This window comes from Dasypus novemcinctus, chromosome 30, assembly GCF_030445035.2.
Source record: "Dasypus novemcinctus isolate mDasNov1 chromosome 30, mDasNov1.1.hap2, whole genome shotgun sequence".
NCBI lineage: Eukaryota > Metazoa > Chordata > Mammalia > Cingulata > Dasypodidae > Dasypus > Dasypus novemcinctus.
The window spans coordinates 21,833,978-21,850,505 of NC_080702.1; the positions used below are offsets into that span (position 1 = coordinate 21,833,978).

The 16,528-nt window shown below is 39.5% G+C and overlaps 1 long non-coding RNA gene across 1 annotated transcript; it reads left to right on the forward strand.

Moving 5' to 3' along the window:
- The first annotated feature begins 653 nt into the window (after window positions 1-653).
- On the forward strand, window positions 654-13,763 carry LOC131276930 (uncharacterized). Its single transcript, XR_009184149.2, has 3 exons — window positions 654-797; window positions 1,292-1,412; window positions 13,094-13,763. It is a non-coding gene; the product is annotated as an uncharacterized lncRNA (long non-coding RNA).
- Window positions 13,764-16,528: the final 2,765 nt, after the last annotated feature.

Below are 16,528 nucleotides of genomic sequence, written 5' to 3' on the forward strand. Positions count from 1 at the left end.
AAAAAAAAAAGAAAACCAATGCAAATAGCACCTTACACATCTTTTTAAATTGTCTACTTTGGCAGGTGTTCTCCTTTATACCTAACCCTTTTATTAAGAAGATCAACCTGAAGTGCCTGGAAAACATATTGTTCTCTGCATCTTATCTATCTTATCCTAATTTTAGAGCAAATGTGTGCTTCTTGTCTTGGCTTGTGCTTACTTTAGGCTCTAGTATTACCCCATTTAGAGGAATCTGAATTCCTGTTGCCTCTTGCTGGGGTTCTATTTTATGACTCCATGGTGGTAATCCTTTGCTCCAGACTTCTATGACTTAATTATTTCCAACAGTGCTTTAGATGATTCCTTACCTGTAGGACAATTTCTGGTTGCTGAGACAAGATTCCTGATTCAGTACTTCAGGCTTCCCTCTCACATAGATGGGCAGTGGAATATAGGGATCCCAGTATGTTCATAGAGGTTACTTGGCCCCTTCGGGACAGGGCCAGAGACCCACAATGGAAGTGCAGGCTGGCTCCACAGCCTGGCAATGTGGTGGGGGAGAGGGGTTAGCAAGGAATTTCATCTACTGTTTTTCAGGACACATTTTGTTGACTCATTAATTGGTCACATACTACAACTTTCTAACATTTTTCAGGAGTTTTGAGAAAGATGTCACTTCCAATTTATGCTAGTTTTTCAAAGATCCATGAAGGAATGGCATCTTCGAGTATGTACATGTCCATCTTGGTTGACCAGAAGTCCAAAGTATGTGATGTTTGAAACACTTCATGTATCTCATATTTATCAAATGATTGGTGAGTAGAAATATAAAGAGGGTATATAAACAGAACTATAGTTGAGAAATGTGTGCTAGAGTCTCATTTACCCCCAAAAGGGAGAGCAGAGCATCTATGGGATGCCTTCAAGAACTTGGTCCTTTGGTTAATAGTAAGGGTAAGGTGGGCTGGAAGAGCAAATGTAGGTTGATTACACCTTGTTACACCCTTGAACTTTAAGGATTTACCAAGGCCTAGTATGAGAAAAAGTTATGAAGCCTGCTTAAGTTTCATCCCAGGCATGAGAAAAGACTATTTCCATTGTATAAATTTTAGGGATAGTGGGCTTCAGGGATTTTACCATTGTTCTCATTACCAATATATTTATCATCTATGTGTTTTTAAACATATAGGAGATAATACAATATCATTTTTCATGTTAAAATATTGTGAAGAAGCTTAAAGAATGTGATTCACTGATAATCAAATACATTGTGACCTCCATATTTGATTGATTTTAAATTTTCTTTGAGATTCCAAAGATAAGGACACATACTAATGCACTGAAGCTTGTGGAAGACTCAAATGGGTTTAACATATGGAACAACTTCCAAAGATGTGAAAAGTCTGAAATGAAAAGGAACTTCCTGGGAGGTAAGAGACTTCTCATCCAAGAGATAATTTTATTTATTAATTGTTTAAGACACATAGATTGCCAAAAAATTTTACATTAAAAAGCATAAGAGGTTCCCATATACCCCATTTTCACCTCACCTCACACTTTCCACTTTAACAACCTCTTTCCTCACTTTGGCACGTTCATTGCATTTGGTCAATACATTTTGGAGCACCCTTGCACCACATGAATAATAGTTTACATTGTAGTTTACACTCTGCCCCAGCTTATTCAGTGCACTATGGCAGGAAATATAATGTTCAGTACCTGTTCCAGCAATATCATTTACAGAAACCCTAATCCCAAAACTAACCCCCACATCACATCTCTTCTTCCCTCTACCCACCCTCAGCAACTACCATGGCTACTTTCTCCATATCAATGCTACAGTTTCTTCCATTACTAGTCTACTAGAGTAGAAGGCCACTCTAATTCACATTTTATTCTTTCATTCTGTGGACCCTGGGGTGGTGATTTCCACGCCACCTATAAATCAAGAGAGGGCTAAGATTCCACAAGGAGGTTGGATTCAATTCTCCTGCTTATGGGTGTAGGCACTCTTGGTTCCCTGGTGTGGTGGTTGACCATCTTCACTTCCTTCTTAGCTGACCTAGGGAAAACCAATGAACTGGAAAGTAGGAGTTGCAACTCTGCTGAGGCTCAGGTTTCAGGTGACACATGGCCAGTCCAGAGATTCAAGTCTCCTGAGTATACACCAACCCCACCACCAACCACAGGTTCGATAAAAGAGACAGAAGAGGCATGGGCAGCAAGGTCACATTTGAGTCCAACTCCATCACGCTTAGGAACACAAATTCCAAACCAGGGCCCACTGGCAAGGCACTGAACTCCAAAACCATCTGCCATGTGGGTAGAATAATGTGTGCCTCCATAGCCTTAAGGAGCACCACTACTTGGGATTGTATCATTTTTGGCTGTCTCTGGGATCCTGCTGAGATGTAAGTGTGATCCCTCTTGTGACCTACTGACAATTTTTGAAGACTCTTTAGCCATATAAACTCGTTTGTCTTTACAATTTCCCCCTTTCATTCAAAGTCTTCTTCGAATTGCATAACCAGTTAGTAATTGATAGTAATCATTTAGTGCCAGGGAAGCTCATCCCCAGGAGTCATGCCTCAAAAACCCTGGAGGGAAGGTAATGCATTTACCTGCTGAGTTTGACTTAGACAGTGGCCACATTTGAGCAACATGGAGGCTCTCAGAAGGTAATTCTGAGGCACCCTGCAACTCTAGGCCTAGTTCAAACTTCAGGCACGCAGGCTCATAAGCATACTCATCAGAGTCAATGTCTCATCATTGGACCATCATTCTTCACCAGTCTTTGCCCTTGTAATTGGGGTATTGCTGCTGTTCCACTGAGGAATGTGACAGAGCTCCCCCAGCTAGTATCTCCTTACTCCCTCAGTTGTCATTTATAACTGTAATTACTATGAAAATACCCAATGAACATCTCATCATTTTTATATACCCTATATACATGCTGTGGACAACTTCCTCCCAGCCATGTGTCCACCTTCAATAACAGCCCACACCAGTGTTCCTCCGCTGCCATAGTTGAAACGCTCAGTGGTCCAAAACTTCTTAAAAAATAAAGCCTAATATACTGCCAAATTTAATTTTTAGTGAAATGAAATAGTAATGATAATGATAATGGTTTAAAGAGTAGAAATAGAATACATACTAATTTAGAAAAACTAAAATACAGTAAAAAATTAATTGAGGTATTAAAAAATGAAAAATATCATAAAACTTTGTTTTTGACATTTTGCCTTCCATCACTGTAACAGGTGTTGCCCTGTATGTATAGTGGCAAAGTAACTTTTTCATTCCTTCCTCAGTGTCTTTATCCTTTTTTTAATTTTTAATTTTGTCTTCAAAAGAGTTTTAGATCACAGTAAAGTCACATATACAATATAGGGAACTCCCATATATCCAAAATCAAACCCTTTTCCCCCTTCCCCAGTAATGATCTTTTTACATATTCATGTTATATTTTTTGTAGCTGATGTACAGATATTGAAACATAGCTACCAAACATGGTTTCATTTTGGTTTACATTTTTGCTTTATATTTTAGACTGTGAAATTTTCTAAAATTTTATTTACCTTATGTTTTACATTTGGGTTTACATTTTAGCCTATAGACTTACACATTTTTGGTGAATTTTAACATGATGTTCTCAAACACAGGGAATTGTGTCTCTAGAGAAAATTGGTGGCCCCCAATGGGGGAGAACAGTCTAGTGTGTCAAGTCTTCAGCATTGTTTCAAATATCTGTGAATCTGGTCCTTTTAACACTGAAGCTTGGTTCTCACTGTGGACCCTGAGGGGAGGGGGAGAGAGGAATAGAATAGATGGAAGCAGGGTAACGGGGGGACAATGGATGTGATCCAGAAGATCATGGAATGGTGGATATAGGACATGTTAAATTTCACCAAGAAACTTTAAATAGAAGCTGTGAAGCCACCATGGATCCTGGTGCAGAGTAGGTCTGTAAATCAAGAAAAGACCTCAGATGTTGCTTCTGAATTTAATATACTGTCCAAGATTTTCTACACTTTCCTTCCTATTCTTTTCTTAAGACCACTGGGCTCCCTATACAGGTGGCCATTAACAGAGGTTCTGAGGGTAGAATTAGGGAAGAATAGGTGGAATACAGGGCATTTTTAAGTCATTGGAATTGATCTGCATGATACTGCAATGATGTACACATAGCATTATACATTTTTCCAAAACCTACAAATTGTACAGTGCAAAGGGTAAACAATGGTTAGTCGCAATGTTTCAATATTTCTTGAACTGTAGCAAATGTACTACAGAATGAAAGATGTTATTAATAAGGAAAACTGTGAAAGGGAGTATATGGGAATCATTTACATTTTCATGGTAGGATTTCAAGGAAAAAAAACTCATTTATGATAGTAAGTAAAAGAATCAAATACCAAGGAATAAATTTAACTAATGAAGTACACAACACAGAAAACTACACAACACTGTTAAAGGAAAATAAGGAGATTTAAATCAATGGAAGATTATCCTGTACATGGATGGAAAGACTAAACATCATTAAGATGTCTATCCTACACAAACTGATCTACAGATTTAATGCAATCCTAATAAAAATAAACTCAGCATTTTATGGTATTGGAAAAATTAACTATAAATTTTTTGGAAGGGCAAGTGGCCCCAAATACCCAAAGACATACTGAACAAGGAAAATGAAATTGGAGGAATCACACTACCTGACTTAAAACCTACTACAAAGCTACAAAGGGCAAAACCTGGCCTTGGCACAAGGATACACATACCAGCCAATGGAACCAAACTGAGAGTTCTGATATACATCCACACAGATACAGTCATGTGATATTCAACAAGGCCACCAAGCCCACTCAATTGGGAGAGAATGGTCTTTTTTTTTAAAATGTTATATTAAAAAAATATGAGGTCCCCATATATGCCACACACACCCACACCCCACTCCTCCCCCCATAACAACCTCCTCAATCATCATGAGACATTCATTGCATTTGATGAATACATCTCTGAGCACTGCTGCACCTCATGGTCAATGGTCCACATCATAGCCCATACTCTCCAACAATCCAACCAGTGGTCCATGGGAGGACATAGAATTTCTGGTAACTGTCCCTGCAGCACCACACAGGACTACACCAAGTCCTGAAAACATCCCCACATCACATGTCTTCCTCCCACTCTCTACCCCCAGCAGCCACCATGACCACTTTCTCCACACCAATGCCACATTTTATTCAAATACTAATCACAATAGTTCATGAATAGAATATCAGTAAGTGCACTCTATTCCTCCATCCTGTGGACCTTAGAATGGTTGTGCTCTCTCCACATCTATATCAAGAGGGGGCTTAGATTCCCCATGGATACTGGATGCAATTCTCCTGCTGTCAGTTGTAGGCACTCTTGGCTCCTTGGTGTAGTGGTTGACCTTCTTCACCTCCATGTTACCTGAGTGGGGTAAGTCCAATAAACCAGAGTGTAGGAGCTGCAAGTCTGTTGAATCTCAACACCTGGCTGTCACATGGTCAGTACAGAGATTCAAGTCCCCTGGGTATTCATTAAACCCCAGCACCAACTACAGTTCTGGTAAAAGTAACAGGAGAGACTTGTGGACAAAGATCACATCTAAGTCCAGCTCCATCACACAGAAACACAAACTCCAAAGTCGGGCCAACTGAGATAGTACTGAACTCCATCTGCAATGACCACAGAACCTGTGGGTCTCTGGAGCCCTCAAAAGAACCAGTACTTGGGGTTGTATCTACTTTATCTGTCTCTGGGACTCTGCTCAGGTGTGCATAAGGGCAACCCCTCTGATAACCTCCTGGCTCTTTTTGGAGACTCAGCCATATAAACTCATTTGCCCTTACCATTTCCCCCTTTTATTCAGGTCAAAAAGCTTTTTTAACAACCTGGTATTATATGTAGAATGAGATATTCTGCTGATCCAAGTTGACCCTTTTATTCAAGGTCATTTTCAAGTTACATCACCAGGTAGTACTTTGTAGTAATCCCTCACTGCCAGGGATCCTCATTCCCGGGAGAAATGTCCCACGCTGGGGGGAGTGCAACACATTTACTTGCTGAGTTTGGCTTCGAGACTGGCCACATTTGAGCAACATAGAGGCTCTCAGGAGGTAACTCTTAAGCACCCTGCAGCTTTAGGCCTTGTTCTTATTTCAGGTGCTCAGGCTCACAGGCATAGTCATTAGTATTAAGGGCTCATTGTTGAACCTTCCTTCTTTTCTGGTCTTTGCCATTGCACTTGGGGGATTGTTGCTGTTCCTTTAGGGACTGTGATAGAGCCCCCCTGGCTAGGAACTCAGCACTCCCTCAGTTGTTTTTAATTGTAACCACTACGAAAATATCTAAACATTTTTATGTACCCTGTATATATGCCCTGGAAAACTCCCTGCCTACCATGTGTCCCCTGTCAATAACATTCCACAACAGTATTCCTCCCCTGATATTGTTGAAACTCTCTGTGATCCAAAACTTCTTGAAAAGTGAAGCCCAATATATAGCCTGGTTCCATTAATAGTAAAATGGAATATAGTGATGAGTTTAAAGGTTAGATATAGAATACACACTAATTTAGAAAAATTAAGGTAAAAATATGTTGGGTTATCAAAAAATTTAAAAATGCAAAAGCTTTCTTTTTGATGTTTTGCCTTCCATCACCACAGTAAGTGTTGTCCTGTATGCAAATTGGCAAGGCAACTACTTCCGTCTTATCCTCAGTGTCTACATCCTATCATTTTTTCCCTAATTATTAAGCTTATCTTCAAACAACATTTAGATCACAGTAATTCATATATACAACTAACAGTATTCCCACATCCAACATAAAACTATTTTCCCTTCCACAGCAATAATCTTTTTACTTATTCATGCTATATTTACTGAAACTGATGTACAGATATTGAGACAATAGCTTTCAAACAAGGTTAATATTTGGGTTTACATTGTGGTTTATATTTTAGACTATACAATTTTCTAAATTTCTAGTTATCCTATGTTTTACATTATGATTTACATTTTAGCATATTAGTCCCTATATATTTTTGGTGTAATTTAACATGTCTTATATCCATCCTTGCATAATCTTGTGGAACACTTCTATTGCCCACACAGTTACATTGGTTCCATCTATTCAATACCTCTTTCCCCCTCCCCTTAGGGCCCACGGTGAGCCAATTTTCATTGCTTGAAGGGCCATGTTCAGAGATACTTGCAACAGTGTTGAGGGCTTGACATGCTCAACTGCCCTAAGGCACTGGTCTCTTGAACAATGGTTCTTAGAGAACTGGATATTCATATCCAAAAGACTGAGAACACCATCTCCCACCTCATCAAAAAAAATCAACTCAAAATATATGAAAGATCTAATATAAAAGTCAAGACCATAAAGATCATAAAAATCTTGGAAGGTAATGTAGGGAAGCATCTCCAGGACCTTGTGAAAGGAAATGGTTTCATGAATTTCACACCCAAAACACAAAGAACAAAAGAAGAAAAAATTCATAAACGGGACTGTGGCAGTTTGATATGGTTATGAATTCCAAAAATAGAAATTGGATTATGCTTGTAATCTGATCTGTACTTGGGCATGATTGAGTTATGATCAGGGTGAGTCCAAGGCATGGGGAATCACGGATAAAACACATGGCAAAGAACAGAGTTGAGGGTTTCTGAAGTTGGAGTTTGAAGTGGAAGACTTAAGCTGGAGCCCCAGGAAGTCAGCTCACAGAGGAAAGAGAAGTCAGCCCCAGGAAGAAAGAAACCTTGAGCTCAGAGAGAAAAGCAAGCCCCAGAATTGTAGGAACCCAGGAAGCCTGAACCCTCACAGACCCTGGCAGCCATCTTGCTCCAAATAGATGTTGGTGAGGGAAGTAATTTTTGCTTTATGGCCCAGTATCTGTAAACTCCTACCCCAAATAAATACCCTTTACAAAAACCAACCAGTTTCTGGTATTTTGCATCAGCACCCCTTTGCCTAAGACAGAATTTGGTACTAAGGAGTGGGGAAGTGCTTTTGCACTTACCAAAATGCTGGAACGGTTTAATAAATGGGTAAGGCATTGTTTTGGAAGAATTGTGAGATGCTTGGAAGAAAAAACCTACAGAGCTTTGAAGAGATTGCTGATAGCAATATGGATGCTAAAGAGACTTTTTATGATGCCTTAGAAGTAAATGATGAGGGAATTGGACTTGGCCCAATGGATGGGGCATCTACCTACCACATGAGACGTCCTCAGTTGAAACCCTGGGCCTCCTTTTCCCAAGTGGAGCGGGCCCATGTGCAGTGCTGATGCACTGCAAGGAGTGCCGTGCCACGCAGGGGTGTCCCCTGAGTAGGGGAGACCCACGTGCAAGGAGTGCACCCCATAAGGAGAGCCACCCAGCATGAAAGAAAGTGCAGCCTGTCCAAGGATGGTGCCACAGACACGGAGAGCTGACACAACAAGATGACACAAGAAAGAGAAACACAGATTCCCGGTGCCACTGATAAGGCTAGAAGTGGTCACAGAAGAGCACACAGCAAATAGATACAGAGAGCAGACAACTGGGGGGTGGGAAGGGGAGAGAAATAAATTTAAAAAATAAATCTCAAAAAATAAGTTAATTAAAAAATTTTAAAAAGAAAGTAAATGATGAAACTGTTATTGGAAAATGGAGGAAAGGTGATCCGTGTTTTAAAGTTATAGAGAACTTATTAGCGAGATTAACTCCTGGTGTTGTATGGAAGACAGGGTTTGAAAATGCAAGCCTGGGCATTAAGTTGAAGAACTTTCCAAAGTAACCAGGGGAGTGCGGCTTGGCTTCTCCCTGCAGCTTACAGCAAAATGCTAGATGAGAGAGATAAGCTAAGGACTGAAATGTTTGACAAAAAGAAAACAGAAGCTGATTCCAGAAAGGTCAGCACCCCACAGGTCTCAGTTTGGTGGACCTCTCCACAAAAGGTTAGGGAAAGCAAGATGGTCAACCCGTTGCTCTGAGAGGGTTGAGCCTGTATGCCAAAGGTTAGGAGAAATATTGTCTTCACATCACTGCACTAGGGGGGGTTAAGACTCTAACCCAAAGACTGGTAGAGGTATGGCAATCACCCCAACAATCTTGGAGGGAGAGGTCTGGAGCTTGGTTGAAACCCAGATGCTTCATGAGGGTGGAAACAAGAAAATGGTCATTGGGCAAGACTGTGGAAAGGTAGGTTCCCATATGGCCCCAAGGAGAAGAAACCATCATCTTAAGAATGACTCTCTGACTGAAATCTAATGGAGGATGCCCTGCAGGTTTACTGAACTGTAGAGTACCCCAACTCATGTTTTCCTCCCAATTTCTCCTTATTTTAATTAAAATGTTTATCCTATGTCTGTCCATTTGTGCATTGGAAACAGATAAATTGTTTTGTAAGTTTCAGAGTTTTAAAATAGACAGGACTTTGCCACAAGACAAACTGTATTGCTTTAAAATGATAGTGATATTATTTAGTACCTGCATTGTTACTTAAGATTTTTTTCAAATACTGTAATGTCTTTTTGGAATTCAAAGGGTGGAGTGTTGCAGTTTGATATGGTTATGAATTTCAAAAATAGAAATTGGATTATGCTTGTAATCTGATCTGTACCTGGCATGATTGAGTTATGATTAGTGCATGGCAAGATAAAAGGCATGGCAAAGAACAGAGTTGAGGGTCTCTGAAGTTGGAGTTTTAATGTTGGAGTTTGATGCACAAGGCTTAGGCTGGAGCCCCAGAAAATCAGCATGCAGAGGAAAGAGAACCCAGGCCCAGGAAGAAAGTAACCTTGAACTCAGAGAGAAAAGCAAGCCCCAGGAATGTAGGAACTCAGGAAGCCTGAACCCTCACAGACATTGGCAGTCATCTTGCTCCAAGTAGACTTTGGTGAGGGAAGTAACTTATGCTTTATGGACCCGTATCTGTAAACCCCTACCCCAAATAAATACACTTTATAAAAACCAACCAGTTTCTGGTGTTTTGCATTGGCACCCCTTTGGCTGACTAATACAGGGCCCTCATTAAATGAAAACCTTATGCACCTCATACTAGTTTGTCAAGAAAGTGAAATGACAGCCTATCCAATGGGACAAAATATTTGGTCACCATATATCTGATAAGAACCAAATATACAGAATATATAAAGAAATATTATATCTTGAAAATAAAAAGACAAACCACCCACTTAACACATGGGCATGTGATTTGAACAGACACTTCAACAAAGAAGGAATACAAATGCCTAAAATGCACAGAAAAAGAAGCTCAACATCACGAGATATTAGCAAAATGGAATTCAAAACTACAATGAGATATCATCTCACAGAATTAGACTGGCAGTCATCTTAAAAAGAGCACTACAAGTGTTGGAGAGGATGTGGAGGAATGTGAACCCTCATTCACTGCTGGTGAAAGAATGAACACAGTCCTAACACATGGGATAAGATGGATGAATCTTGAGGACCTTATGTTGTGTGAAGTAAAGCAGGCATTGAAGGAGAAATATTACATGACCTCACTCATATGAATTAAGCATATCAAGGAGACTCAGAGAGACAGAGTCTGGAAGATATGTTTATAGGAAGAAGAAAGGGAGAAGAGGGTTGTGAACCAATGCCTGAATGGGTGAAATCTATGATAAGGTAAGAGTGAGTAGTTGTGAAGTAAAGGAATATCACTGGGTATAGTAATACTACTGGGTTGGGTGAATCAAGTTTGACAGGGGAGTAGGATGGGAAGGGTGGTTTGGATGGTTCTTGGAACGGCAGGGAGCTTTGGGTGAAGAAGCAGGTGAACACTGGGGGGGTTGGCAGGTATCTGGTTGAAACTATAATGTTGGGAAATCTCTTTTGGCAATATGACATGGAAGGTTACTGGTTTAGGGTGTTGAATGGAAGAAATTCAGGACATGGCACATCTGGAGCAGTCTTCTAGAGAATTTGTGTGTGATCACTTTGTCCTAGTGTGGTGTATCAGTGGTTGGAAGACCCACATAATAGGAAGGAGTATGACTCCCATTCTGGCGAGGCTCAATATGTTCTCAAACAGAGGGGTCAGTGTCTCTCAAGAGCATGGGCAGTTCTTAATAGGGGAGGACAGATCAGTGTGTGTCCAGCCCTCAGTGTTGTTGCAATTAACTATAAATTGTGTCCTTCAATGATTGAAGCACGGTGATTGCTGTGGGCCCTGAGGGGAGGGAGATGGATGAATAGAATATATGGAAAAGAGGTATGTAGGTGGCAATGGAAGGGTTCTGTGTGATCTTGTAATTGATGGTTACAGGCCTTGTTGAACATCATCATAAATTTATAAAGCTGTACGGTCTAGAAGGGAGACCATAATGTAAACCACTGACCATGGTCAGTGGCTATGTTTCAATATTTGTACATCAGCTGTTACAAATGTACCATACACATATAAAAAGGGTATCGATACAGGAAGGGGGCAAAGGGAGAGGATATTTGGGCATATGGGATTCCCCTTGGTTCCATATGTGACTTTACTGTGACCTAAAACTTTTTTGAAAACAAAATGAAAAAGGGTAAGACATGGGAAGAAATGGAAGAAAATGGCACTATATAAAGGACAAAAGATATTACAGCAATGAAAAACAAAATGTCAAAAATTTTTAAAAATATTTTCATACACCAATTTTTAAATTTTATTTACTTTGTTTTTCCAAATTATTGTGTATTTTACTTCTTATGTCTAAACCAATATTTATTATTTGATTTTCCTATTAATTGTATTTGGTGACAGTCTTGGCTTCATTTTTGATGATGTTTTCATTTACAGAAGGTTTACAACTGTGGTAGGGAGGATCATTGGTGTAGGGTGTCAGTGAGAAAGTTCACTTGGGCATATATATTATGTATTCAAATATGTTCAAATGTTAATTGGGCATGTCACAGTGGGTAGAGATTCACACAGTAACAGAGAGAAGATTGAATTCCCATCCTGGGGAGCTCTGCCACATCCTCTAATAGAACAGCAACAATTCCCCAGGTGCAGTGACAAATGACTACGATGGTCAATTCATGCAACCCTTGATATTCACAACTACGCTTATGAGTCTTTGCTCTTGAAATTGGAACTGAGCCTACAGTAGCCGGGTACCTAAGAGTTACATTCTGAGAACCTCCATGTTGCTCAAATGTGTCCTCTCTCAAAGCCAAACTCAGCATATAAACACCTTACCTTCCCCCCAGTGTGGGATATAACTCCCAGGGATGAGCATCCCTGGCACTAAGGGATTAGTACCATGTTCCAACTAGAAATGCAACTGGAAAAAGCCCTTGAGTAAAAGTGGGAAAAGATAAAGAGATATGAGTTTGTATGGCTAAGAAACATCAAAGTGAGTCAGGAGGTCATCCCAGAGGTAATGCTTATGCATGTAACTGCAGAATCTCATAGATGACCAAAGTAGATACTACCCCAAATAGTGGGACTCCTGAGGGCTCTGTAGACACTCAGGATCTATGGTCATGGCATAAAACTGTAGAGTTTGGAGCCTTGCCAGTCTGCTCTTCTTTGGAGTTTGTGTTCCTGGGTGTGAAAGAGTTGTATTCAGTTGTGATTTCTCTACACATGCCTATTCTTTTCCTTCTGTTTGAACCTATACTTGGTGTGGGAGTTGGCAGGCGTGACAGGCTATTATCGCAACTCAGCTAGGTCACTGTTCCAAATTTGGTCAAGCAAGCACTGGTCTAATTATAATACAAGGGCATTTATGGACTTTAGTCAATATTGATCTTACTGAAGTGATAAATTATAAATAGGTGATTACAGTTACATTGATCAGGGAGATTGTCATCAGCAACAAGTGAAACTTTATCTAATTAGTTGAATGCCTTAAAAGGGGAAGTGATTCCAGCATTAAGTGAGAAAGTCCCAGCTCATCTTTGGACAGCCAATGCCTCCCATAACTCATCAAGATCTTCATTGGACTTCATTTGCACCCGTGGTCCTAGTTGCAATATGCCTGCAGAACCTGGACTTGTGTGTGTATCCCCATGGTCACATGAGAGACTTATAAAATCTCTTATCGTTGAGAGGTATGTCTTGTTGTTTCTGTTTCCCTAGAGAACCCTGACTAATAGAGGAGGTGTACATCCAAGAGACTTGATTCTGAGCTGTCCATGTGCCAGCTGGGTTCTGAGCCTCAGCAGAGTTGCAAAACCTGCTCTCCTGTTCATTGGACTCACCCAGGACAACTAACAAGGAGGTGGGGATGGACAACCAACATACCAAGGAACTAAGAGAATGTACAACAGTAAGGAAAAGAGTCTCATCCATCAACCATATGGGATCAATGCCCCCTCTCAGTTATAGGTGGAGTGGGCACCACCATCCCAGAATACTCAAGACTGGGGAACAAAATGTGGCCTAAAGTAGACTTACTAGTATTCTACTATAGAAACATATTGGTTTCTAGCAATGGAAGAAATTATATCATTGATGTGGAGAAAGTGTCCCCTGGTGATGCTGGGCCCCTGGTGATGCAGCAGGGAGAGGGAAAAAGAGGTGTAATATTTGGGCATTTTGGGGACTTGGAATGGTCCTGAATAACATTGCAAGGAGAAAAACAGGCCATTGTATATCCTGCCATAACCTCCAGAATTGAGTGGGAGCGAGTGTAAACTGCAAGGTAAACCATAATCCATGCTTAGTAGCAATGCTCTAAATGTGTCCATCAATTGCAATAAGTGTATGACACTAATGAAAAATTTTATATGGAGAAGGGTCGGAGGTGTGGGGAGTGGGGCATATGGGAATTCTTTATATTATCTTGTGTAATATTTTGTGTCATCTAAGTATTTAAAGACAAATAAAAATATATTGTTAAAAAAAGAGGAATAGACAAGAGGATGAAATCCATCCCACTGCTCACTGAAATGATAATTTTGTGATTAAATGTCTGTAATTTGCCAGGTATTATTATACTTGATAACTTAATCATCACAACAACCCTATTAGGATATTATTATTATTGCTTTTCTTTTTGGATGAAAAACCTTACCCAAGATCAATATGAAAAGTGGCAGAGAAAAGGTTTGAACCTAAGTCTATTCACTACAAAAATGTCTACTGCTTCCTCCATTGTAAGTTTAAAATAAGTTTTAAACATGTAAGTATTTCTCTATGCTGTTTTAACCAAAAAAGAAATTATTCTGGCACTATGTAGAAACAGCTGTTTTTTCAAACAAAATCTGATTCTATTCCCAAAATTTTGATATGGCAAAGGAAAGATTGCTACAAAGAGAATTCTTAGTTGAACATATTCAAAATTTAATTCCTTGGTAATCTGGGATTTGGGCAAGACAAATCAAACGTATAGCTATGTTACAAATGCCAAGTTTTGAAAGAAAGAAAAAGATGCGAAATCAACAGATGTGATCACTTAGACATTTGTGTTGAACCTAGTTATATCCAGATCTTGAAGCAAAGGGGGGGGGCTTTTTCATTTTTATGAATAATGTATTCCTAGTTTCCCTTATTGTCAGCCAATCATATAAGGTTATGTACACTTTTTTGAAAATTAATCAACAGGCAGCAAAAGAGAGAGAAAGGGAGAGAAGGAGAGAGGGAGAAAAGGAGAGAGGGAGAGAATGAGGGAAGTAGTGAGAGGGAAGGAGGGAGGAAAGGAGGAAGGAAGGATTTTAAAAGGCTAAAAAGGACTAGAAAGTAGCCCATCTCTGATATATCTTTGCAGCAGTTACAATTAGACTTTTAAAGTTCCATTAAGAGAAAATACAACAAGCATCTCTCTTTTTCATTTATCTTACAGTACTCTCATGGTAAATTAACAAATTAGAGTCCCACTTAAATGAGAAATTGTTTCTGAAGTTGGTAGACGATGGATAGAAAAAATTAAAATGTAAAGAAAGAAACCATGAATAACTCAATAAGAATGAGTAGTTCATTATTGTAGAATGGATGATATTTGCTTACGTTTAATGTAATGAATGATTTTAAAAAACTCAAACGAAATATCTAATATCTTTAAATACCTTAAAGGTAAGTTTATGCTAGGTAAGTAAATTATCACAAAATTCAGAGGTCATCTCCTGTGGACCTAAACGCCAAATAAAATTCACTGCTTTTTAATGTCACAAAATGATTTTTACTTATATTTATTTACTTATTTTTTCCCCTACTTTCTCCCCCTCACCCCAGTTGTCTGTTCGCTGTGTCCATTTGCTGCGTGTTGTTTTTGTCCACTTCTGTTGTTGTCAGCGGCATGGGAATCTGTGTTTCTTTTTGTTGCATCATCTTCTGTGTCAGCTCTCCATGTGTGCAGCACCATTCTCGGGCAGGCTGCACTTTCTTTCACACTGTGTGGCTCTCCTTATGGGGCTCACTCCTTGTGTGTGGGGATCCTCTATGTGTGGGGCTCCCCTATGTGGCACGGCACTCCTTGTGTGCATCAGCGCTGCACGTGGGCCAGCTCCATACAGGTCAAAGTGGCCCAGGGTTTGAACCACAGACCTCTCATGTGGTAGAAGGATGTCCTATCCACTGGGCCAATTCTACTTAATATTGGGATTGCTTTTTCAATTTTAACTATGAATTATATAAAATGCAAAAATGTCAAAATTCAGATTGCAGCTCAATGGTTTTTATAAAGCAAACATCCATGATACCAACAACCATTAGATAAATAGAATGTTGCCACACACCGGGAGCTCCTAGAGAATTCACATCAATCTCTACAATTTCTCTTCATCTCTCTAAAGTTTAACTCATTCTTCTATTCTATGAGTTAATCATTATGGTTACTTTTGTGGTAATTACTTCTCATACCTCTAAATACAACAGTCTAGCTTTGGAAGTTTGTGTAAGAACTCATATAGTATTATTCTTTTGTGTCTGGCTTTTCTCACAACATTATTGCATTAGTCAGCCAAAGGGGTGCTGATGCAAAATACCAGAAATTGGTTGGTTTTCATAGAGGGTATTTATTTGGGGTAGGAGCTTACAGATACCAGGCCATAAAGCCTAAGTTACTCCAAAGTCTATTTTCAATGTTGGAGCAAGATATCTGCTGATGTCTGCAAGAGTTCAGGCTTCCTGGGTTCCTACCTTCCTGGGGCTTGCTTCTCTTTCCTTTATGTGTTTACTTCTTGGGGCTCCAGCATAAGGAGTCAGCATCAAATTCCAACATCAAAACTCCAATGTCAAAAACTCTTAACTCTGTCCTTTGTCATGCCTTTTATTTGTGATTTTCCACCCCTACTGGCACAAGAGGTTTATATAATTAATTCAGTAAACCTATGAATCCAATAAAATCTAATACCCCAGAAGAAAAGATCACTTTACAAATATAATCCAATATTTCTTTTTGTAATTCCTTAATAATATCAAACTGCTACAGTTACGTTTGTGAGATTTATTCATGTTATTGTGGCTGAACTTTGTTCATTTTCATTTCTATTAAACCATCAAGTCAGCAAACCTTTCCATAAAAGGAGCTATTTTCCAATGTTTTATCAGCCTCAAACCATTAAATTGTAGTAC